At 41.0% G+C, this 25,669-nt stretch overlaps 1 protein-coding gene across 6 annotated transcripts in view; it reads left to right on the top strand.

The window, feature by feature from the left end:
* Positions 1-25,669, top strand: part of SLC35F5 (solute carrier family 35 member F5) — a 129,754-nt gene that overhangs the window by 65,050 nt on the left and 39,035 nt on the right. For 5 of the 6 annotated variants that reach the window (XM_073807776.1, XM_073807774.1, XM_073807772.1 and 2 more), the window contains 2 exons: positions 7,365-7,495; positions 9,960-10,043. The gene's annotated coding sequence lies outside the window, so the exon portion shown is untranslated. The remainder of the gene's footprint in view (positions 1-7,364; positions 7,496-9,959; positions 10,044-25,669) is intronic. The other variant, XM_019931910.3, reaches the window with a different exon arrangement.

Genomic DNA, 25,669 nt, shown 5'->3' with positions numbered 1-25,669 from the left:
CATATAAATGGAATCATATAATATGTGGTAGTTTGTGACTGGCTTCTTTCACTTCATACAATGTTTTCAAGATTCATCCATGTTCCAGTGTGTATCTGTACTTCTTTCCTTTCTATGGCCAAATGACATTCCATTGTATAGATACACTACATTGTGTTTATCCATTCAGCAGTTGATGGACATTTGGGTTGTTTCCACCTTTTGGTTATTATGGATAATCTACTATGAATATTTGCACATAAGTTTTTGTGTGGACATATGTTTTCATTTCTCTCGGGTATAGGCTTGGAAGTAGAATTGTTGGGTCAAATGGTAACTTGAGGACTGTTTTCTAGAGTGGCTGCACCATTTTACATTTTGACCAGCAATGTACAAGTGTTCCAATTTCTCCACATTCTCAATACCACGTGTTTTTCTTTCTTTTTATTTTTCCATTATAGCCATACTGGTAGTTTGAACTGGTATCTCATTGTGTGTGTGTTTTTTTTTTTGTTTGCTTGTTTGTTTTGTTTTTAGGGTCTATGTTTTAATTTTTTTTAATTGTGGCAAAATATGTATAACATAAAATTTACCATTGGAACCATTTTCAGTGTACAGTTCATGAGCATAAAGTATATTCAGTGTACAGTTCATGAGCATAAAGTATATTCAATTATTGTGCATTACTGTGGCTTTGATTTGCATTTCCCTGATGACTGATGACGTTGAGCATCTTTCCCTGTGCTTGTTTGGCCATTTGTATATCTTCTTTAGAGAAAGGTCTATGCAAGTTCTTTACTTATTTTTTAATTGTGTTATTTGTGTTGTTGAATTGTAACTATTCTTTATATAGTCTGGATAATGGATCTTTATCAGATAAGGGGTTGGCAAATATTGTCTCCCATTCGGTAGGTTTTCTTTTCACTTTTTGGGTAGTTTTCTCTGAGGCAGAGAAGTTTTAAATTTTGATGAAGTTCAGTTTATCTATTTTTTCTTTTGTGGCTTGTGTTTCTGGTATCATATCTAGGAATCCACTGTCAAATATAACAGCATGAAGATTTACCCATGTGTTCTTCTAAGAGTTCTATAGTTCGGCTCTTACATTCAGGTCTTTGTTCCATTTTGAGTTAATTTTTTTTTTATAGCGTGAGGTAAGGTCACATCCTTTTTTAAAATTCCATGTTATATGTTAAAGAAATAAGGCAATTCCTATGAAAAACAATTGGTAAAATATCTATTACAAATGTATATCCCTCCCAGTTCTACTTCTAGGACTTTATCCTACAGAAACACCCTAAGGATGGATGTATAAGGTTATTCATTGACCCTTTTTTAAAAAATGCAAAGCACTGTGAATAGCCCAAATGTCTACCAATTGAGACTTGAATAAATTGTGGAACAAACGGAATACTACAAGGCCATGAAAAAGAATGAAGGAAGCTCTTTATGTGCCAATGTGGAAGGCTCTCCAAAAAATATTATGCATTGAGAAAAAACAAGGTTTAGAACAGAATATTTTTTGTGTGTGAAAAATTGGAATAAATATCTATGTGCATATTCCTAACATACATAGAAAGAAGCTCTAAGTTTTCATAAAAATCAAGAACAGTAGATTCCTGCAGTGAAGGTGGACATTGGATGCATAGGCAAGTGAGGGAGACTTATTCCTGCCTATGCTGAATGAGGTTAAAGTTGTGGTCTGTGGCAGTGAAACAGAGCAGCAGATTGGTCCCCAGGATGCTGAACTAATGACCTTGACCTCATTCACACAGTAATGAGCCAACATCACACGGAAGGATTCCAAAGGGAAAAGCTGTTTAGATCTGTCACTGAAAGAACACAAACGTGTATGAATACACAGCATCATTGTTTTACAAGTAAGGACCTTATGCTAAACTCCGTTCTCTAGGCGATGGGTGGTAGGTGCCCTTGAAAAGCATAACCCTCCCTACCACAATCATATCTGTCCTTTAGCCTGGAGAAATCAAACAGAGATGAAAACCTCACCATTGGTGTTCCACCAGGTTGACTCTAATGACAATTTTGGAGAGCTTGCTCTTGTCTTGAAGCATTTCTAAAATTGTCTCTTGGTGTTTCTTTCTCAACTCGTTGAAGAACATTTGCGGTCATATTCTGTTTTTGCTGAAAGAGTGCTCTCCTCTTCGATGTGAAGTTCTCCATTGAAAATACATTTCCCCTTTCTAACTCTGTGGTTAGTACCGCAACAGGGGCAAAACTGGTCTCAGACACACGAACTTGAGGCAGGAAACCCCAAAACACACCATGGTGCCCATGTGCCTTTTAACTCTTTTGATGTGTAGTAGACCAGATGACCTGTGCTCTCATGTGATTGTGAGGGATTCTGTAAACTGGATTGGCATTCCGGGAACTAATGTCACACATGGCAAAAGAAGACGTGAGCCAAATTCCTTCTGCTTTTATTCTCCTTTGAGTATGAACCAAAAATATCAACTTCTTAAGTGGGAAACCATGAAATCCAGTCCTCAGAGAAGTGGTTGGGGAAGAGGGGGCATATCAGTATAATAAAATCAAACTTGAGAAAGCAAAATCTCTTTATTATAATAAATATAATAAAATACGATGCAGTCCTTTTCTAACTCTGGATAAAGATACATCTTCAAAGAGACAAACTCCAGAATAAATCTGAGCCGTCAGAGAAGCTCTCAGCAAATGAATGGCTTCTTTAAAAGACCTAGGATGAGTGAGCCCACTTGTAACCAGCAGCTAAGAGGAAAGCTGTCTAGCTAAGCAGGAAGATACCCACATTTTCATGATGGAAGTTCTGGATACTCTCCATCCCCGCTCAGGTAGCAATGAGGTGAAAGGAGTAGTAGGAGACTTTGAAGTCTTGGATTGCTGCTGCCCAGAATCCCTTTTCGCCTCTAATAGTGCAGGAGCTGTGAAGGAAAAGGGAGCCTCTGTGAGCCAGTTGGCAGTTGGAAGCTCCATTCTGAAAATCGGGAGTGAGCTCTGGATGGAAGTGAGGCATGTAACCCCACCGTGTTGCTCCCATCTTGTGGTTGATGTAAGACACCGTAGGCATCCTTTCTACTTCAAGTGGAAGTAGAATCAGACTTCCTACTTTATTGTTTAAAAAAGGGCCAATCATTACACTTTCACATTGGGGTCAGTTTTACCAACTGCATTTTACCCTCTGTGTTTGAAAACTTGAAGGCAATTGAAAATATTTCTTCACCCCTCATCTCCATAAATCACTAAAATGTAGCCAGTTTTTTCTTGGTGGAGTTAAGCTTTTCTTTGCATTTTTACAGAGGACTTAAAAGGAAGATGGAAGGACTCTTGTTTAACCTTCTACTCATTGCTGGCTTTCTCTTATCTTTAATGAGTAAGCCACCAGCCTCTTCTGAAAAATCTTCAGGGATATGAGCTCACCTCTGCCAAAGAGAAGTCCGATTCATTGTTGGATAGCTCTCTGGTTTAACACGTTTCCTTGCATTTCACTGATGTTTGCTTCCTTGGTGTTGCCCCGCTGAACAAGGCCGATTCCTTTTTCTCATGACGGCCCTTCAGATAGGAAAGATGGTTCTCATCTTATGAACACTCTGTGAGCTATTTGCAGTCTGGGCAAGTGGTGCCTTTCCCTGGGATTGTGGCCCCATCTGCCATACTGGTCTTCAAGCTGTCAATCTCACCTGCAATTAGTCTTGTACCTTGTTGCTAGATTTATCCAAAAGCAGCTTTACCTTTATCAATCACTCGTTGAAAATCAGCACAACGTCCCTGTTTTCTTAAGACCAATTTCAAGCCAAGGTTTTTTTCCCAACCAGCCTCACGGGTCTATTAAACCTCGTGTTTCTATTTCCCAACAAAGCCATTCTGCTCTGGTGAGGCCAACATGAGCAATGGTTCCCCAATCTACTTTGCCCATCTATGCTTCTGACCTGAGGCTTCCTGGTGGTTCGTTATCCAGCAAGCTTTAAGTTGGCTTCTCCCAAATTGTAATTCTGTGTGGACTTAAGGGTTTGCCTTTTCCGTAAAGCCTATCCTAGACAACGCTGGTTTACAACGATGTGACATGTATTTTGAATGCTTTCTCATAGGTGAACGTCTCAGGTCAGGTCCCCTAGGACACAAACGTTGAAATGGAGATTTGTGTACAGAAAGTTTACAGGAGATGTTCTCAGACATAACATCTGGGAGGAAATAAGGAAAGCAAGATTGGATAAAGGGAAACTTTGAACTGTGATGCAGTTTGAACAGAGGCTTTAGTCAAATCGTGGGGCACCCTGGAGCTGGGGTGGGCCTTCAGAATCATCCCCCACTGAGGCACGGGCCAGCCTTTTTATTCTGTCCACACCAGTCACTGAATGTGAGCTGCCCCAGGAAGAAGCATAAACCAAGCGGGCAGCTTCATTCTACTGAGAACAATTTCTAGGAAGGGACTCTCCTGAGTCCTGAAGAAGTAACCCTCCCTGGAGCTGGGAGATGAGTGCCCCAGCCCTGAGGCAGAATCTAGGTGGCAATCCATAGCATCTCGGCAATGTACAATTAATAACAACCTAGCTCACACTCACCTAGATGCACGTGAGTTTAAGGTGATTGCAAAGTACCACCTGGTAAGAACCACTGTTCTAGCTTTTGGGGGGGCGGCTCTATGGGCCGACGATTGGGATGTTCTTTACTACTTAACACAGTGCCTATGGAGAGGGGACAGGCGGATATGGGTCATAATAGCTAAAGAGGGTTAAAAATGGAAATGCCATTAATATTGTATGCAGTCTGGATGTAGGTTTTGCCTTAAATATTAGGAAATTCCTACCATTTGATTGTAAGAAAAAAATGTCTGAATATAATCCAATTGATTCCAGGCTTTGGAAAGTTGATTCATTTCATTTTATTGGTAGTATTACTGTGTATAGTATATGTATTGGCATGCTATATACAGAAAAATACACGGATCCTAAGGGCACAGCTGGATAAACTTCAGTGAATACACTTCTCTAACCAGTACCCAAATCAAGAAAGACTAGTTTACCATTGCGCAGAAGTCCCCATGTGCCCCCCCTGCAGTCCCCATCCCCTGAGAAGATTAACCTCATCCTGACCTAATCATGGTTAGTAAACTTGCTCTTGATGTTGTTATAAATGAGTTGCACCGTGTGTCATCTTCTGTGGCTGGCTTCTTTTTCTCTATGTTATGTTTGTGAAAGTCATCCATGTTGTTATGTGTAGTTGGAAGCCATTCATTCTCACTATTTTATAGTATTCCATTATAGATATACTACAATTCACCTGTTACCAACCAGGGTTTTTTTTTTTGTTTTTGTTTTTAATCATTTCATGTGCTTCTTGGCCATCTTTCTTTTTTGAGGGGGCTGCATTGAGTCTTCCTTGCTGCACGCGGGCTTTCTCTAGTTGCGGCGAGCAGGGGCTACTCTTCATTGCAGTGCACTTGCTTCTCATTGCGGTGGCCTCTCTTGTTGTGGAGCAGGGGCTCTAGGTGCACGGGCTTCAGTAGTTGCGGCGCATGGGCTCAGTAGTTGTGGTGAACGGGCTTCGTTGCTCCACGGCATGTGGGATCTTCCCGGACCGGGGCTCGAACCCATTTCCCCTGCATTGGCAGGCGGATTCTTAACCACTGCACTACCAGGGAAGTCCCCCAACCAGGGTTCTTGGACTCTTTAATTAGTAGAAATTGATAAAAGAGGCCAGACAAGAAATTCAGGCAAGGCTTTATTGAGACTGGTGCTGAAGCAGGAGGGAGCACAGAGAAGTAACAGTTTCCCTTGCTCACTCCCTGAGTGTGTGTGGGGGGTGCAAACTAGTTCCTTATATGGGGTGAGGGTAGAGGTGTGTCCAGAGGTCGGGCTGAAGGGGTGGCTTAGGGGGTCTGCCCATCCCTTTGGTGATGCTGTGTGCAGGGATCATGCGAAGTTCCCTGCCTTTGCTCCTGGCTCCTCAGAAGTGGCAGGTGGATTTGGTCTTTTTGTATCTCGTTGTTCATAATTTGCCCCAACTGGGCATGAGCACAGTTATTTTGGTCCCTTATAGTTTCTTTGTATTCTGTTGCTTGAGGAAATGTTTGTCCAGGGGCAAGCACTGCAGCAAAGGGTCCCAGGTCCCAGCCTGTCTCACATCTGTTCTACAATACCTGGACATTTGGTTGTTTCCAGTTTGGGGCTATCATAAATAGTGAGGCTATGCACATTCTTGTACCTATGTTTCAGTGAAGACGTATATGCATGTCTGTTCTCTCTTTACCTAAGACTAGAACTGCTGAACTCTACGTATACGTATGATTAGTTTTCGGAGATATTGCCAAACAGTTTTCCAAAGTGGTTGTACCAATTTACAACCGACCAGCACTGCGTGACGGTTCTAATTGCTTCACATGCTTGCCACCATGTGCTTTTATCTGTCTCTTTCACTTTAGCTATTCTGGTGGGTGACTGTGGTTTTAATTTGAATTTTCCTGATGACTAGAGCATTCTTCTAGTGTTTATTGGGCATTGCCCCCAAAGACCGCTAAAGTCTTCTGCCCATTTTTCTATTGGGTTGTCTGGGCAAAGGATTCTTTGTGGTGTGACATCACGAATATATATTTATTAACATGTAAAGATGCCCATGATAGAGTAAGAGGAAAACAAAGATTTTAATGGTTATAATGCAGCTAGTTTACTATAACCATATTTTTATTTATAATTATATAAACTTGAAGGATAATACACTAAATTATGAACCATAGCTCTCTCTGGTTGGGAAGATTATAGATAATTTTTTTTTAAATGCATTATTTATTTATTTATTTTTAGCTGTGTTGGGTCTTCGTTGCTGTGTGCGGGCTTTCTCTAGTTGTGGCAAGTGGGGGCTACTCTTCGTTGCCGTGCACGGGCTGCCCACTGTGGTGGCTTCTCTTGTTGTGGAGCACGGGCTCTAGGCGCGAGGGCTTCAGTAGTTGTGGCTCGCGGGCTCTAGAGTTCAGACTCAGTAGTTGTGGTGCACGGGCTTAGCTTCCAGCACCAGGGATCGAACCCCTGTCCCCTGCATTGGCAGGCGGATTCTTAATCACTGTGCCACCAGGGAAGTCCCTATAGATAATTTTAACTCTCTACTTTATAACTACCCTTATTTATTTATTTATTTATTTTGCGGTATACGGGCCTCTCACTGCTGCGGCCTCTCCCGTAGCGGAACACAGGCTCCGGACGCGCAGGCCCGGCGGCCATGGCCCACGGGCCCAGCCGCTCCGCGGCATGCGGGATCCTCCCGGACCGGGGCACGAACCCGCGTCCCCTGCATCGGCAGGCGGCCCCCCAACCACTGCGCAACCAGGGAAGCCCCAACTACCCTTCTTTGTTATTGTCTAAATTTGTTTTAATAACAAGCATGGATCACTTTTACAGTCTGGAAAAACAACGGAGCTGTTTTCATTGGGAAGCAAACAAACCCGAAGAGGAAACAACAGCTTGTCAGCATGTGCTGGTTTGGTTCAGCCATCAGCTTCTTTCCATCTGGGACATTGAGAGGCACTGAGGTAAAGTGTCCTCTCTGAGCATGCTTTGAAAGTTTGGGTTAGAAGAAGCGAGTGTGAAAATGAAGGATCGTTTTCCTCCCCCCAACAGCTATGTGCTCCCTGGACCCCGCTGAGCCCAGGAGATGATCCTGCCGTAAGACTGGCTAATTACTTAAATTGCCTTTCTTTGTGGGAGCGAACCTCCCCAGCGACAGAGACTAAACTTATTTGGTCTGATTGCGGGAGCCCCTGCTGTTAGCTGGGATGAGGAAAGCACATTATTACACTGTTTAAGGGTAATGTCTTTGTTTACATTTTGCAAGGCAAACAGGGTTACTTCCAGTCTTTCAACCCGGAGGTCTGCAAAAACCAGGACGGGGAAACAGGCGACCCAGCCACCCTCCTTCCATACCTCCCTCGCCGGTTTCGTTCTGTTTGGTCCTACTAACCCATAAACCAAAAACATAACGTCAAACCAACCTACCCGCTAACATACAGCTTTAAAATTTTTTGGAAACGATTTCAAATTTATAAAAAAGTTGCGAGTATAGTACAAAGAACATTTTTTCCCCGAACCACTTGAGGGTAAGTAGCCCACATGATTCCCCATCACTCCAAATATTTTAGTGACTACAAAGAAGGGCATCCTCCTTCATAACCGCAATACAATCATTAAGATTGGGAAATTAACATCGACATATTACCACCATCCAGATTCAGGTTTTTTCAATTGTTCCAATAATGTCCTTTATAGCCAAAAGCTGTGGTTACAGGCGTACGTATTGCATTTATCACTGGGTTTTTGATGATTATATTGAGGACCTGCACCTCTTTAAGATCCGAGGAGCTATTGGCCCGGCTGCCCTCCTCCCCCTCCCCCACCCGCCCCGCCCGACGAGGGGAGGGAGGCCACAGGCAGAGCGGTGGGTGCTTGCTCCGGAGGGGTGCAGATGCACGAAGAGGGCTGTGTCGCTGTCCTAGCAAACAAGGTCAGGCTCTGGACGGGAAGCAGGGTGGAGACAGGGATGAGGGCCAGAGAATCCTCTTGGGGCAGGGACAGCACCCAGAGAATGTCAGCTTAGCCCCACATAAAACTCCCCATCTCCCCCTTTTTCTCTTCTCCATGTACAGTAATCCCCCCTTACCCATGGGTGATACGTTCCAAGGTCCCCAGTGGATTCCTGAAACCCCGGAGAGGGGTGAACCCTACATATGCTGTGTTTTTCCTGTACTAACGGGCAGGTAGCGTTTACGCCCTGTAGACGGCTGGACAAAGGGGTGATTCTCAAACACTAGGACATAGCAGGACTGCAAGAGATTTCATCAGGCTACTCAGAACAGCTCGCAATTTGAAACTTCTGTTTCTGGAATTTTCTATGTCACTGAAACTGCAGAAAGCAAAAACGCAGCTGAGGAGGGACCACCTTTGTCTCTCCTTCCCCTGACTGTTGCCAAATCTGGCTCCCTGTGCATTGATGCCGAATAAAAATACGGAGACAGAGAATTGGAAGATAAGAAATGGAGAGGCTTTTTATTTTCTTTGCCAGGCAAAGGGAAGACACTAGGCTAACGCCTCAAGAACTGTGCCCCCCTCCTTGGGGAATCAAAGAAGATTTTATACGTGGGGCTCACAGTCTGGGGTATATGATAAGGATCAAAAGTAGTGAAGGTCTTGCATTTCTTCTGCAAATTCATGGCCAAAGCTGGCATCAGGTGGCTCAGCACCTGTGTCTGGTGTCCCTGAAGATGTCGGCCCGTGACCTTCTTTCTGAAATGAAGAGTGCTACAAGGGAGTGTAGGGGGAGAAGGAATGCCAGGTGCAAAGGGTAATTTGTATGGAGTCAGAGAGTAATCAGCTTTGGGAAGGACAAGTCTAGCTACAAGCGCTTGTTGGTAGTAACAGCTAAAGAATAAGGTAGTAACAGCTAAAGAATAACCAAGGTTGCTTAACTCTTTCAGGCCTGTTTATGTTGTTTCCCCAGCCTGTTCATTGTTTCCTTATTTTTCCTGGTTATCATGAAAAAAACCCCTCATTTCTATTTTTGTTGGCAACATGACCCTTTGTTCACCCCCCTCTTTTTAAAAAAATTTTTATTTATTTATTTATGGCTGCATTGGGTCTTCGTTGCGGCGAGCAGGGGCTACTCTTTGTCGCAGTGCACGGCCTTCTCGTTGCAGTGGCTTCTCTTGTTGCGGAGCACGGGCTCTAGGCGCATGGGCTTCAGTAGTTGTGTCACACGGGCTCAGTAGTTGTGGTTTGTGGGCTCTAGAATGCAGGCTCAGTAGCTGTGGCGCACGGGCTTAGTTGCTCCGCGGCATGTGGGATCTTCCTGGATCAGGTCTTGAACCCATATCCCCTGCATTGCCAGGTGGATTCTTAACCACTGTGCCACCAGGGAACCCCCATCCTACCTCTTACTAAATCTATTTTAAGGAGTGAGGCAAAAACGGCAAAATGTATCATGTTTCTATCTTTATTTTCTAGAAATACTACAGTCTTGGTGGATTTGTTGCCTCCTTCCTGCCTGTGTTTCTTTGTGAGTTGGCCACCACTGCGACTTTCTGGCAGGTGAGTCTCATGAAGGCATAGGCGATATTTCTTTCTTTAAATTCCTTCTAACTCTTCCTTCTCAGGCTCCTTGGGGATGTGTATTCTACAAGGTTCGGTCCTGTCCCACTTGCTCTTAATTTTCTCATGATCTCATTCAGTCCCATGATTTCAGCCCTGTGCATGATTTCCAAATCTGCATCCTTCAAACTGACATCTGTCTGAGCTCCAGGGTTGCATTTCCAATTGCCTGTCAAACTCAACCAAACTTCCTAGTGATATTTTACACCCTGAGAGCAGCTCAGCCTACCAACTTCTGATGTGAAAACTCGTGGTACTTTTGATTCCTTTCTCTCCTTCACCCGCCCCTTCCAAGCTTTAGCAAATTGTCATTATTCCTTTAAAATGTTTTTTTTTAATCTTTCTGTGTCCATTCGCACATCACTTGTTTCTGCAGCATTTAATACACATATGTTAACTTTTCTATTTCTTTTCTAATATTTTTTACTTTTAATTAGTTTTAAGGCTTTCTTGAGATTTAATGTTCATGCAAAAAAATTCACCCAAGGTAAGTATACTGTTCAATTATTTTTGCAAATGGGGAGAATCACGCAACCATCCAGTTTTAAGACATTTCCATCAACTCAGAAAGTTCCTTTGTGTCCCTTTACAGTTACTTCTCATTCTAACCTCAGGCTAAGGCAACCAGTGATCTGCTTTTTAGTTCTGTAGATGTGCCTTTCCTAGAAATTTCATATAAATGGAACTATGCAATATGTTGTCTTTTGTGTCTGGCTTCTTTCATTTAGCATAATGACTTTGAAGTTTATCCATGTTGTAGTATTAGTAGATTGTTCCTTTTCAGTACTAAATAGCATTCCATTGTATAGGTATACCACATTTAGTTTATCTGTATACCAGTTGATTGACATTTGGGTTATTTCCAGTTTTTTCTTATTATGAATAATGCTACTTTGTATATTCACGTGTAAGTCTTTGTGTAGACATATGCCTTCATTCCTTTTCAGTAGGTACTTAGGAGTAGAATTGCTATATCATTTGTGAAGTATATGTTCAACTTTTTAAGAAACTTTCCAACTATTTTCCTAAATGTTACACCATTTTAGAATCTTGCCACCACTTGGTATTGTCAGTTTCTTAACTGTAGCCCTTATAGTGGGTGGACAGTGAGTTGTATCTTATTGTGATTTAATTTGCATTTCCCTAACGAGTAACGATGTTGAGCCATTCATATTTTTTCTTGGGTGATATGTCTACTAAAGTTGTTTGCATATTTTTTAATTGCCTTCTAATTATCGAGCTGTAAGAATTCTTTTCTTGATCAGGATACAAATCCTTTATCAAATACATGATTTGCTAATAATCTCTCCATGTGTATGGTTTATCTTTTTTTTTCTTAATGGTATCTTTTGAAGAGCAAAAGTTCTAAATTTTGTTGAAGTGCAGTTTATCAATATTTTCTTTATGGATCTTGCTTTTCATGTCAAATCTAAGAGCTCTATGCCTAACCCAAGGCCACAAAGATTTTCTCCTGTGCCTTTTTAGACATTTTATAGTTTTAGATCTACACTGAAGTCTATGCTCCATTTAAGTTAATATCTGTGTACAGTGTGAGGTAAGGACTAGATTTTTTTATTTGCGTATTCATATTCAATTGTATTAGCACTATTTGTTGAAAAAACTATCTTTTCTACAGCAGATTGTCTTGACATCTTTGTTGAAAATAGAAATAAATTGTCCATTAATGTAGGGGTATAGTTCTGTACTCTCTATTCTGTTCCATTGATTAATATATCTATCTTTATACCAATACCACACTTTCTTGATTACTGTATTTTATAGTAAATTTTGATATGAGGTAATGTGAATCCTTTAATTTTGCTTTTCTTATTCAAACTTATATTGGCTAGTTCAGGTCTTTTGCATTTTCATATACAGTTTAGCATCAACTTGCTAGTTTCTATAAAAACAATCCTGCTGGGTTTTGATAGGGATTGCATTTGAATCTACAGATCAATTTGGGCAGAACTGCCATCTTCACAATATTGAGTTTTCCAACCTGTAAACATGATATGTCTCTCCATTTCTTTAAATCTTTTGAAGTTCTCAGTGTATGGCTCTTACACTTATTTTGTTAGCATTTCTCTAAGTGTTTTATTCTTTTTATGACTATTGCAACTGGAATTTTTTCTGAATTTCATTTGTAGATTGTTTGTTGCTTGTATTCTGCAATGTTGATAAACTTATTACTTTTAGTAGGTTTATTGTACATTCCATCAGATTTTTGACATTCATATTTTGTGAATAAGGACAATTTTACTCCTTCCTTTCCCAATCTCGTTGCCTTTTTATTTATTTATTTTTATTTGGTTGTGCCGGCTCCTTAGTTGCAGCTCGTGGGCTCCTTAGTTGCTGCTCATGGGCTCCTTAGTTGCAGCATGCAGTCTCCTTAGTTGTGGCATGCATGTGGGATCTAGTTCCCTGGCCAAGGGTCAAAGCCGGGCCCCCTACATTGGGAGCTCAGAGTCTTAACCACTGAACCACCAGGGAAGTCCCCTGGTTGTTTTTTATTTCTTGCTCTAGCGTATTCCTGGGTAAAGGCTTCAGTAACTTTTTCAATAGAAGTGGTAAGAACAGACATCCTTGTCTTGTTCCTGATCTTAGGAAGGAAGCTTTCACTCTTTCACCCGTAAGTATAACACAGCTGTAGGATTTTTTAGAAGCTCTTTAACAGGTTGAGGAGGTTCTAGTTTTTGTCTAGAACTTTGTGGAGAGTGTTTTTGTTTGCTTGTTTTTTAATCATGAATAGGTATTGAATTTTGTCAAATGCTATTCCTATAGCTGCTGAGATGATCATGTGATTTTTTTTGTCCATTCTATTCATATGATATATAATATTAATTTATTTTTAGATGTTAAATCAACCTTACTTTCCTGAAGTAATTCCCACTTGGTCATCATGTGTAATCAAAATATATGTATTTATATATTTAGTTTGCTAATATTATTTTCATAAATTTTGTATCAGTTTTCATGAGGGATGTTGGTCTTTAGTTTTCTCTACTTCTGATATATCTGTCTTTGATATCTGGGTGATAATCCCGGCCTCATAGAATGAGTTGCAAAGTATTTGTTCCTTATCCATTGTTATAGGTTGAATTGTGTCCCTTCCTCAAATTCGTGTGTTAAAGTACTAACCACTAATACCTCAGATTGTGACCTAACTTGGAGATAGGATCTTCACAGAGGTAATCAACTTAAAATGAGATCATTAGGATGGGCCCTAATCTAATATGACTGGTGTCCTTATAAGAAGGAGAAATTTGCACAGAGACACAGACAGAGGGAAAACAAGGTGAAGACATAGGGAGAAAACAGGCCATCTACAAGCCAAGGAGAGAGGCCTGAACATACCCTTCCCTCACAGCCTCAAAAGGAACCAGCCCTGCTCACACCTTGATCTCAGACGTCTAGTCTCCAGACTGTGAGACAATACATCTCTGTTGTTTAAGCCATTCAGTTTGGGATACTTTGTTATGGCAGCCCTAGCAAACTAATACATATATTTTCTGAAAGAGTTTGTGTAGGATTGGTATATCTTCTTCCTTAAAGATGTGAGAAAATTTACCAGTAAAGTCATCTGGGCCTGGGCTTTTCTTTGTGGGAAAATTTTTAATTACTAATTCAATTTTTAATTTGTTATTGATCTTTCCATTTCATCTACATTGTGTAATTAGCTGGCCTAAAGTAGTTTATAATGCTCTCATAATTCTTTCAATTTCTGTCAGATCAGTAATTATATCCCCTTTTCATTCCTGATTTTAGTAATTTATATTTTATCTCTTTTTTCTTTGTCAGTCTAGTGACAGTTTTATCAATTTTATTCTTTTCAAAGAATCGACTTGATTTTGTTGATTTCTTTCTCTATTTTTATTTTATTGATTTCCACTCTGATCTTTATTGTTTCCTTCCATGTAATTACTTTAGGTTTGATATGCTCTTCTTTTTCTACCTTGGATTATTGATTATAGATCTTCTAATTTTCTCATTTAAGCATTCAGTGCTGTAAGTTTTCTTCTAAGCATTGCATTACCTGCACTCATACATTTTAGTATGTTTGGGTTTTTAAAAAATATTTTCTAATTAACCTTGTGATTTCTTCTTTGACTCATGTGTTACTTAGAAGTATATTTTTCAAAATTTTGAAGGTTGCCCCAATTTTTCTGTATCTGATTTCCAATTTAGTTCTATCATGGTTGAAGAATATATTTTGTATGGTTTTAATCCTTTTAAGTTTACTGAGCTTAGTTTTATAATTTAACATATGATCTACCTGGAAAATATTCCATGTGGATTGAAACCATTGTGTAATCTTCTATATATGTTATCAATAATTGGGTACAGTTGGTTGGTTGTTGTTTATGTCTTCTATATCATTATTAATTTTATTTTTAGTTTAACTGCTGAGAAAAGGAACTTGAAATCTCCAATTATAATTACTAAATTGTTTATATTTCCATTCTGTCAGTGTTTGCTTCATGTATTCAGTACTCTGTTATTAGTTCCTTGTATATTTATAATTCTTATAGATTCCTGATGTTTTAGTCCTTTTATCATTACTTGATGTCCCTCTTTAGTAATATGTTTTTGTCTTAAATTCTATTTTTTTCTGATATTAATGTAGGTATTTATAATTGTTTGCGTGACATATGTCTTTCTCGCATTATTTTTCTTTCCATCTATTTGTGTTTTTGAATCTAAAGTATCTTTCTTAAAGGTAGCATATAGTTGGAACTTGCTTTTCTAAACCAGGCTGATAATGATTGTCTTTTGATTAAAGAGTTTAATTCATTCACACTTAATATAATAATAGATATGGTCAGACTTACATCTGCCATTTTGCTGTTTGCTTTCTGTTTGTCTCATGTCTTTTTTGTCCCTCTGTTCCTCTTTTGCTGGCTTCTTTTGTGTTAAATATTTTTAGCATGCCATTTAAATTCCTATGTTGTTTTATTAACTATTCTTTAAAATTAATTTTCTAGTGGTGCTCTAGGTTACAATATATATGTAAACTTACTACAACGTGCTTCAGTTTAATAATGACCATTCTGGTAAAATACAGCAACTTGGTTCCAATATAGCTCTAATTCTTCCTCTCTCTTTTGTGCTATCATTATTATTATTTATTTTTTTTTTTTGCGGTACGTGGGCCTCTCACTGTTGTGGCCTCTCCTGTTGTGGAGCACAGGCTCTGGACGCGCAGGTTCAGTGGCCATGGCTCACGGGCCCAGCCGCTCCGCGGCATGTGGGATCCTCCTGGACCGGGGCACGAACCCGTGTCCCCTGCATCTGCAGGCGGACTCTCAACCACTGCGCCACCAGGGAAGCCCTGGACTATTATTGCCATATATATTGTATCTATATACAACACAAATCCAACAGTACAGAATTATAATTATTGCTTTATGCAATCACTTTTTAAAAGAAATTAAGGGAGAAAAGAGAACAATACCTGTTTATAGAGTCTTTTATGTTTACCCAATATTTATAATTTCCAATGCTCTTCATTTCTTTTTGTGAATTCAAGTTATCTGATATCATCTTCTTTTAGCCTGAAAGTCTTCCTTTACTATTTCTTAGGAGGCAGTTCTGATGGCTACAAATTCCCTATTTTTGTTTATCTTTGAATGACTTTATTTTGCCTTCATTTTTGATAGATAGTTTTGCTATATATATTAGTTAAGACTCTTTCTTTCATTCTGCTGCCTTGCGGCCTCCATTTTTCCTAATGGAAAGTTAGCTGATGTACATGTTGTTGTTCTCCTGTACATGACAGTCGTTTTTCTCTTACTGAACTCAAGATTTTCTCATTGTCTTTGGCTTTCAACAGTTCAACTATGATGTGTGAATCTCTGTGTTTATCTTACTTAGGTTTGTTGGATTCCTTGAACCTGCCACTAAATGTTTTTCAGCACCTTTAGGAAGTTTTCAAGAATTATTACTTTAAATTTTTTTCTACCTCTTTTTCTCTTTCCTCTCCTTCAGGACTCCTAATTCATGTGTGTTGGAATTCTTTCTGTTGTCCTAAGGGTCTCTGTGGGTCTGCTCATTTTCCTTCAACCTTTCTTCTCTGTGTTCTTCTGAAAGGATAATTTTGATTACTCTATCTTCAAATTTATGAATTTTTTCCTTCTGGTATCTCACATCTACTCTCAAGCTCATTTTTCATTTTGTTTGTTATACTTTTCAACTCTAATTTTCATTTGGTTCCTTTTATAGTTGATATTTCTCTATTAAGATTCACTATTGTCAATTGTTGTTATAATATTTTCCTTTAATTCTTTTAACAAAGTTTCCTTTAATTCTTTATGCATAGTTATAGTAACTGCTTTGATGTCTTTGTCTGCTACTTTTAACATCTGAGCACAGTTAGAATGGATTTGTATTGACTGCTTTTATGCCTGAACATGATCACGCTTTTCTATTACTTTGTATGTTTCATAATTTTTGTTGAAAACTGACTTTTTAGGTAATATATTGATTTTTACCCCTGAGGTTTCTGACTGTCACCCATGAGGTTCTCTTTTGTTTCTTTTACTTTTGTACCTTTCCTGTAAATGGTAGAGTCTGTTGCCTTTGTGGTATGTGGCCACTGATGTCTTTGCTCAATTTTTTAAAATTCATTTTTATTTTTTTGGCCTGACTTCCTAGGGGTCACCTCTATGTCTGCATAGCTTAGTGATCAACCAATGATTTAGGCAGAAGTTGTGCTCATGTATCTTGAGTCTATAAAAGTTCTACCCTCTGCTAATCAATCTGTTTGTGGATTGAGGAGTGCATTCAAAGTTAAGCCAGTTCTCAAGTCTGCCTTGACTTTCACTTTATATTAAGCTCTCTCAAGTCTCCTCTGCACATGTGTAGTTCGCCAGTCAGCCAAAGATGTGTGGAGAGTGTATCTAGCCCTTCTAAAGCTTTCTCATTTCTAGGATCTTCCTATAAACTGGTTAGTCTGCCACAGCTAACCACAGCCTCAGGCTAGCAGACCTACAGGTTTTCCCCATTCTATTTTTTTTTCTAGTTTTGCTACTTTAACTAACAACACTACCAGTGAGAGTTTTTGCTCTCTGCCCCAAATAAAGTCTGCACCCAGGCAGCAAAGGGTAGATTTTCTCACCCAGCACTGCCCTAGTAGTAAAACCTACTGTCATTGCCAGCTGAGCTAGGTGGGGGATCAGAGCTCCTCAGGCAAGAAGCCTCAGATTCCTGCTGTTATTAGCTATAATTTGAGCAGGTTTTCATGAATAAACACTTTTCAGTTACTTGTTTCTTGGGGAGAGGTTCTTCCAACCTTTTCCGGTCACCATAGCTAGATGTATCATCTGTAGTATGTTTATAGTTTTTTGGGGGGTTTTTTTTGCTTAAATCTTTAATCCTCCTGGAACTTTAATTTTGTTTATAGTTTGAGATAAGCGTCTAAGTTCACTTTTTTCCCAAATGAGTAGACAAATTTCCAAGCAACTTTTGGCTGATTAAACCCAGACCCAGGCTCGGTTGGTTTGTATATAATTTTTGAACGAGACTAATGTTGTTTGGGTATGTGTATGTGTATGTTGGTGCAGTTGTAGAAGAAAATGGTATGTAGGTCCTCCAAATAAACTGAATCAACTCAATACGTCAAGATAAGATATAAGAATCTGTATGTGATAGATGAAATTAACCTGCAGAAAACTTCCCAGAAATTACTAATGTTTAGACTGTATTTAGAGCTGTGTCATGTCTGAGTTTGGTCCATTTATGACTCTAATGACTTGGCTTTTACATCCTGTCTACATCTTTTCCTGTATATAACCTCAGCCAACATTTTGGTTTTAGCTTTTCTACTATCTGGGTGTATAGTTTTGACCACAATGCAGGGCCCTTATCATGAGTGAATCCAGCAGCTCCGTCTCAGCTAATTAGCTGTGAGTTATTGGCTCAAGAAGAGGAATGAGATGGAACCTATTCTTTTTAAAAAATTTACTGACATAGGGCTTCGCTGGTGGTGCAGTGGTTGAGAGTCCGCCTGCCGATGCAGGGGACACGGGTTCATGCCCCGGTCCGGGAAGATCCCACATGCCGCGGAGCGGCTGGGCCCGTGAGCCATGGCCGCTGAGCCTGCGCGTCCGGAGCCTGTGCTCCGCAACGGGAGAGGCCACAACAGTGAGAGGCCTGCGTACCGCAAAAAAAAAAAAAAAAAAAAAAAATTTACTGAAGTATAGTTGATTTGAAATGTTGTGTTAATTTCTACTGTACAGCAAAGTGATTCAGTTATACATGTATATACATTTTTTTCATGTTATTTTCCATCACAGTTTATCACAGGATATTGACTATAGTTCCCTGGGCTATACAGTAGGACCTTGTTGTTTCCATTCTATTGGGTTGGCCAAACAGTTCTATCAATATATGTAATAGTTTACATCTGCTAATCCCAAACTCCCAATCCATCCCTCCCCCATTCCCCCATCCCCATTAGCAATCACAAGCCTGTTCTCTATGTCTGTGAGTCTGTTTATGTTTTGTAGATAAGTGCATTTGTTCATATTTTAGATCCTACGTATAAGTGATATCATACGGTATTTGTCTTTTTCTTTCTGACTTACTTCACTTAATATGATAATCTCTGTGTCCATCTATGTTGCTGCAGATGGCATTATTTCATTCTTTTTATGGCTGAGTAGTATTCCATTGTGTATATGTACCACATCTTCTTTATACCTTCATCTGTCGATGGACATTTACGTTGTTTCCATGTCTTGGATATTGTAAATAGTGTTGCAATGAACATTGGGGTGCATGTATCTTTTTTATTTTTATTTATTTATTTTTATTTTTTTAAAGGTGTAATACTCTTTTTTAAATTTATTTATTTATTTTTGGCTGTGTTGGGTCTTCGTTTCTGTGCGAGGGCTTTCTCTAGTTGTGGCAAGCAGGGGCCACTCTTCATCGTGGTGCGCGGGCCTCTCACTGTCGTGGCCTCTCCCGTTTGTGGAGCACAGGCTCCAGACGCACAGGCTCAGTAGTTGTGGCTCACGGGCTTAGTTGCTGCACGGCATGTGGGATCTTCCCAGACCAGGGCTCGAACCCGTGTCCCCTGCATTGGCAGGCAGATTCCCAACCACTGCGCCACCAGGGAAGCCCGCATGTATCTTTTTGAATTATAGTTTTCTCTGGATATATGCCCAGGAGTGGGATTGCAGGATCATATGGTATTTCTTTATTTTTTTAATTAATTAATTAATTTATTTATTTATTTTTGGCTGCACTGGGTCTTTGTTGCTGCACGCAGGCTTTCTCTATTTGTAGCGAGCAGGGGCTACTCCTTGTTGCAGTGTGAGGGCTTCTCATTGCCGTGGCTTGTCTTTGTTGCGGAGCATGGGCTCTAGGCACACGGGCTTCAGTAGTTGTGGCTCGCGGGCTCTAGAGTGTAGGCTCTGTAGTTGTGGCACACGGGCTTAGTTGCTCCGAGGCATGTGGAATCTTCCAGGACCAGGCTCAAACCCGTGTCCCCTGCATTGGCAGGTGGATTCTTAACCACTGCACCACCAGGGAAGTCCCTATATGGTACTTCTATTTTTAGTTTTTTGAGGAACCTCCATACTGTTTTCCATAGTGGCTGCACCAATTCACAATCCCACCAACAGTGTAGGAGGGTGATAGAACCTACTCTTGACATTTATACTGCATTGGACCCTCTCTTTGATCATCATGTTAAATGTCTCCATGTATATAGGAAATGTCTACATGGACCCAGAGCCAGTACTTGGAAATATTTTTTTCTCTAGAGGGGATAGGAGGATGGACTTACACTGGAGACTTCACTCTTCTTTATTTAGCCATCTTTTAGGACCAGTGGCTTCTACTTGATATGTCCTAGTTCAGTCCTATGGTCGTGATCTTACGTAACAGAGCCATCAGAAGAGACCAAAGGCTGCAAAAGAGTGGGTGGCTTTTGAGGCACTTCCCAAATAAGTTCGTGTTTCTAATGTTTTTTTTTTTTTGCGGTACGCGGGCCTCTCACTGCCGTGGCCCCTCCCGTCGCGGAGCACAGGCTTCGGACGCGCAGACCCAGCGGCCACGGCCCACGGGCCCAGCCGCTCTGCGGCACGTGAGATCCTCCCGGACCGGGGCACGAACCCGCGTCCCCTGCATCGTCAGGCGGCCTCTCAATCACTGCGCCACCAGGGAAGCCCTCTAATCTTTTGAATGAGGTTGGTCTTGGTTGCTGTTGTGAATAAAAATGAGATGTTGGTGCCACTGTGTAGTAAGATGGGATATATCTCCCTTGGACTAACACACTGCTTCATTCCAAAAATACGAGGACAAAAAAATTGTCAAAATCAAGTAGCAATAGAAGAGATTGCTTAAGTCTTCCGAGGAGTAACATGTGTTACGATGAGATTGGTAAAAATGGTATTACGTGATGACACAGACAAATTTCTCAAAATCTTATCACATTGTTGCCTTAGGCATCATAGCATACCTTTTTTTTTAAAATATTATTTATTTATTTATTTTATTTTTGGCTGTGTTGGGTCTTTGTTTCTGTGCGAGGGCTTTCTCTAGTTGTGGCAAGCGGGGGCCACTCTTCATCGCGGTGCGCGGTCCTCTCACTATTGCAGCCTCTCTTGTTGCGGAGCACAGGCTCCAGACGCGCAGGCTCAGTAGTTGTGGCTCACGGGCCTAGTTGCTCCGCGGCATGTGGGATCTTCCCAGACCAGGGCTCGAACCCGTGTCCCCTGCATTAGCAGGCAGATTCTCAACCACTGCGCCACCAGGGAAGCCCAGCATACCTTTTTGTCATAACTATTAAGGAGCACAAAAAAATAGACTTAGTCAATATTTGAGTACTGATTATCATATTACCAGTTCTGATTTTAGACTAAGCCTGTCAAATACTTATAACTTATGTAAGGAAAATCGACTTTTGGCAATGATCCTTCACTAGAGGATATTGAGTAGATCACTGCAGAATGAGGTAAGACCCTCACCTCCTTCTGTGACAATTCTTTGTTCATATTCTTTGGGATACCCTTAAGCACCACGATTCAACATAAGGATGTGTCCTGAGTGGAAAATGGGGTTTGTCTCTTAGGCATATAGGTGTATGTCTATAATAACTAGAGATAATGGACATAAAGCATATCATATGTAACATATACTCAATAAATGATAGTTATCAATATTATCATAATAATAATTATCTGCTTATTATTTTGTGATATTGCTAATGTGAATGTGTCTTAAGGACACAAGCCACCCCTGCATGAAATGATAGGGTCAGGTTTTTGACTTTGACAAGCTAAGCTTCAGGCAGACCCTAATGCAAGGTCGCTTCATGCGGCACCACTGCACTGCAGAGTGCTTGGCCCTACCTGGCAGCCCCAGATGACTTGACTAGTTGCACTGTTATTGGAGTCAAGTACCTAATGCTTGGGGGGTGTTCTGTGGGATACAGTAGGTCTTTCACGGGGAGATTTGGATCCATCACCATGATTTCCTAGCTTTGTGAACTTAGCAATTTGCTTCATCTCTCAGAGAAGCAAGCCTCTCATCTGTAAAACAGGGATGATGATACCTTGCAGGATTTTTGTTCAAATTGGAGAAAATATATAGGAAGTACTCGGTTTACTGTAAGTGCTACGTACTGGCATTATTTAAACACTTTAGTGTTTAGTTTAATGACCCCTATCTTGGAGGTTTTATGGGAGGATTTAAAGAAAAAAGTATATGTAAAGTACCCAGTACATATAAGGCCCTTAACAATCTGTAGATGCTTATGTAAATTTCAAGAACTACAATTACTTAACGGGTTCCTTTAAGTGTAACTCAATTTGGAGTTAAGGGACTTATTTTAGTCTTGGCTCTAGGGCTCATTAGCTGTGTGCTCTCGAGCAAAACACTCTGGGCCTCAGTTTCCTCACTCAAAAATTAGATATTTGGATAAATGAGAAACTAAAATGTCCCTTTTTATACTAAAAAGGATACTTTCTAATGCCTTATAAGGAAGGAGTTTGGGGATACTAGGGAAAGTTCCAGAAGCCCACATAACACTAACAAGTTAGGGTCATTAACTTTGCAAAATGAATGAACTTGTTACAAATGAAAGTGGAAGCAAAATGGTTTACGCTCAGCCAAGTTAGTTCATTGAGATCTATTTTCTGTGCTCCTGAGTCCTGGAAAAAAATCGCACTGGGCTCTTCTGAGCTCCTCCAAAAGAGATTTTTGATGGAGTCTTACATGTTTTGCTTCCTTCTCACATCAAAACATTCAGAATACTTTAAATTTAGAAGCAGCCTTTCCTCCTGGTGTTAAGAAAGCAGTGAACACATCACCTCAACCTTCTTTCTGACTGTGAGAGAGCAGTCTGCACCTGGCTGCTGTTTTCAGTTCTTTAAAAATGTTTATGGAAAACACTGTTTGGCTGGTCAGAAGATCGAGTTTGCCTCGAAAGAACCTTTCCTCTTAATTAAAAAGCGGATAATGACATGCTCTTCAAAGCATTTCTTTGAATTAAATATCAGTTGGGGTGGGGTGATGGGGAATGAGAAAGCTTCTGTGCTTTGGGGATTTTGGAACAAATGGTATTAATGGATTACTTAGATGTCTTAGCTGACAGATACATTCTTTATAATTCACTTATTCGTTTTGGTATGCTCAGTGCCTGGCACGTAGTACAGTAGCTGTTGAAATGTTTGATGACCAAATAAATGAATAAAATAAATAACCTTTTCATGGTCTCCAGTGAGAATAGCATAAACTGTCCTGAGTGTGTTAATAATGGTAGATTGTGTTTTTGATAGAAATTAACTAGGCAGGGCACCTGGGCTTTGGGAAATTGGATTTGGGAGTAGTTAGGGAGGGGAGAGACTGACTTTACCTCTGCCCAGGCCTCTTCCTTCAGATGGAGGACAGGATGGTGTAGTGTGGAGAAGAGCTTATCAACCCATTGCTGTGTGCTTTAGCATTCAGTCTCCAGTCCAAATAAGGCCTGTTGGCCTCCTCTTTCAGTGGTTTGGTACTAGATGGGTGTGCATGTGTTGTGGAAGCTGGTAGGAATGGCTGAGCCCTGCCTGAGCTATTAGAAAGAAGCAGAGGTCACCAAAGAAAAAATCTGAGACTAAAAATGCTGCTATATGTGGGATGGAGCAAGTGAATGATCCTTGACCTCTCATTCAGAATTTGATGCTGCTCTCTGTACTGGTGACTTTCCATATTACAGATGCCCCTTTGTTACTGAGTCCAAGCTCATACTGCTTGCCACATGACAGACCAATCAATCCAGAGACAAGATGTTGGGGCAAGGAAGAGTGACTTTCTTCAGAAAGCCAGCAGACGTAGAAGGTGGTGGACTAGTGTCCCAAAGAACCATCTTACTCAAGTTAGAATTCAGGCTTCTTTTATACTAAATGGGGAGGGGGTGTGGCTCATTGTTACAAACTTCTGGGTGCCGGAATCCTTTGTTCTTGCAGCTGTCTGTGTAGGTCAGGTCACAATGTTCCTATAAACCTCCATCAAGACAAATGTTCATCTCTGTTCTGCAACTTTTTAATCTCTTTATGAATGGAAAAGTTTTATACCTTTGAAGGTCAAAGCCTTGGGAATGGGCTATCCTGTATATTTCAGGCTCTAGGCAACATTGTTTTACAAAAGGTTCAGAGCCAGCATGACTATGCACAGGCAACAGAGCACAAGGATTAAAGCTAAAGGAATAGATACAATATGGAGTCAGGTTTGTTCTCCTGTTACACCTTCCCTTCTAGAAGACCAAGAACTTCACTTTATCCTTAGCAGTGTGTAGTGCTCATGGCAGCAGAGGGAACCAGGGTCCAGGTGGTATGAAGCAGAAGGAAGAGTATTAAACTAGAAGTCATGGCTCAGGTGAGGAGCTGTGTGGCTTTGGGCAAATTGTTTAACCTCTCTGGGTCTCTGTGACAACATCTGTAAGGTGAGCAGTTTGAAGTAGGTGATCTTTTTTTTTTTTTTTTTTGCGGTACGCGGGCCTCTCACTGTTGTGGCCTCTCCCGTTGCGGAGCACAGGCTCCGGACGCGCAGGCTCAGCGGCCATGGCTCACGGGCCTAGCCGCTCCGCATGTGGGATCCTCCCGGACCAGGGCACGAACCCGTGTCCCCTGCATCGGCAGGCGGACTCTCAACCACTGCGGCACCAGGGAAGCCCCTAGGTGTTCTTTTTTATTCATCAACATACACTGTTCTGGGTGCCAGGCGCTAGACCAGCAGTGGGATCCCGAGTTGGGTCACACACATTCCTGGTTCTCATTCTTGCTGCTAAGGGCTGTAAGAAGAGTTAATAAAAAATGCCAAAGATAAAGAGAAGGAAATGACTAATTCTGTTTGCTAAGGCTTGGGAGCTGACATTTGAAGAACAGAAATTCACAGGACACTTATTAATTCTGTCATCATTGATTCATTCCAGAAATATTGGCTGGGTGCCTACAGTGTTCAGGGAGTAGGGAAACAGCCACGAGGAAAAGAGATAAGCTCGTTAACCTCGTTCAGTTTAATCTAAGCTGGGGTCGTAGGGGAAGTTGGGAAGAGGACCAATTATATATAATGTTTAGTGAACATTTAGTATTGTCTCATTTCACTCTCCTGGTATACCCACAGCACAGCTTGTATCCCCACCATACAATGAGAAAACTGAGGCCCACAGGAATGAAACCATTTGCCAAGCTCACACTAATAAGGACTGAAAGCCACCTCCATCTGTCTTCAGGGTTCCAGCATTTAACTGTGATGCAAGTTCTGAGGGAGGGGAGGCTTTGCAGACCACCGAGCGGTCGCTTGTGTTGCCTGCTCAGCATTACTTCTTTGAGTAAGAGCTTACCTCTTTTCCTTAGCAAATCTAACCTCACTCACTCTCAGCTCACACGTTTACAGTGCAATCCGCATCCCTCCCCCCACAGGCTGCAGGGGCGAGGTCCTGACTCAGGCCTGGCTTATCAGAGCACACGTCCTGGGGACTTCCCTGCTGGTCCAGTGGTTAATACTTCACCTTCCAGTGCAGGGAGTGCAGTTGATCCCAGGTCGGGGAGCTAATATCCCACATGCCTCCCGGCCAAAAAACCAAAACATAAAGCAGAAGCAATATTGTAACAAATTCAATAAAGACTTAAAAATGGTCCACATCAGAGCACATGTCCTTCTGGGCACAGTGATTGGCTCAGGGACTGGCACATGACCAAGCTATACCAATTGGAATCAACGCCCAGGTTCTTGCTGGAAATGTTTTTTTAAAAAAAGAAGTCTTGCTCATTTCCCTGGGATCCTGAGACTGCAGATTATAAGCCCAGAGCAGCTGATGGCCCTCTTCCCCACCAAGGGGAGAGGGTGCCTGCCTGAGAACGAAGCGGACAGACAGGGAAGCAGGGCAAAGCAACATTTCCAGACGACATCATTTGAACCCTTGGACCTCATTTTGCTTGAAATGGGAACTGTTCCGGTACTTTTCAGTTCTTTGAACTAGGAAGTTACCTTCCTCCTCTTCAGACCGTCTGGGTTACCGTTACTTGCAACCAAAAGTCTTAAAGAATACAGCCGCCCAGAGTGTGTGGAGAACATTTCTT

This window comes from Tursiops truncatus, chromosome 7 (genome assembly GCF_011762595.2).
Source record: "Tursiops truncatus isolate mTurTru1 chromosome 7, mTurTru1.mat.Y, whole genome shotgun sequence".
NCBI classification, from domain to species: domain Eukaryota; kingdom Metazoa; phylum Chordata; class Mammalia; order Artiodactyla; family Delphinidae; genus Tursiops; species Tursiops truncatus.
The sequence above is the reverse complement of the archived record's forward strand: the minus strand, read 5'-3'. Positions and strand labels throughout refer to the sequence as shown.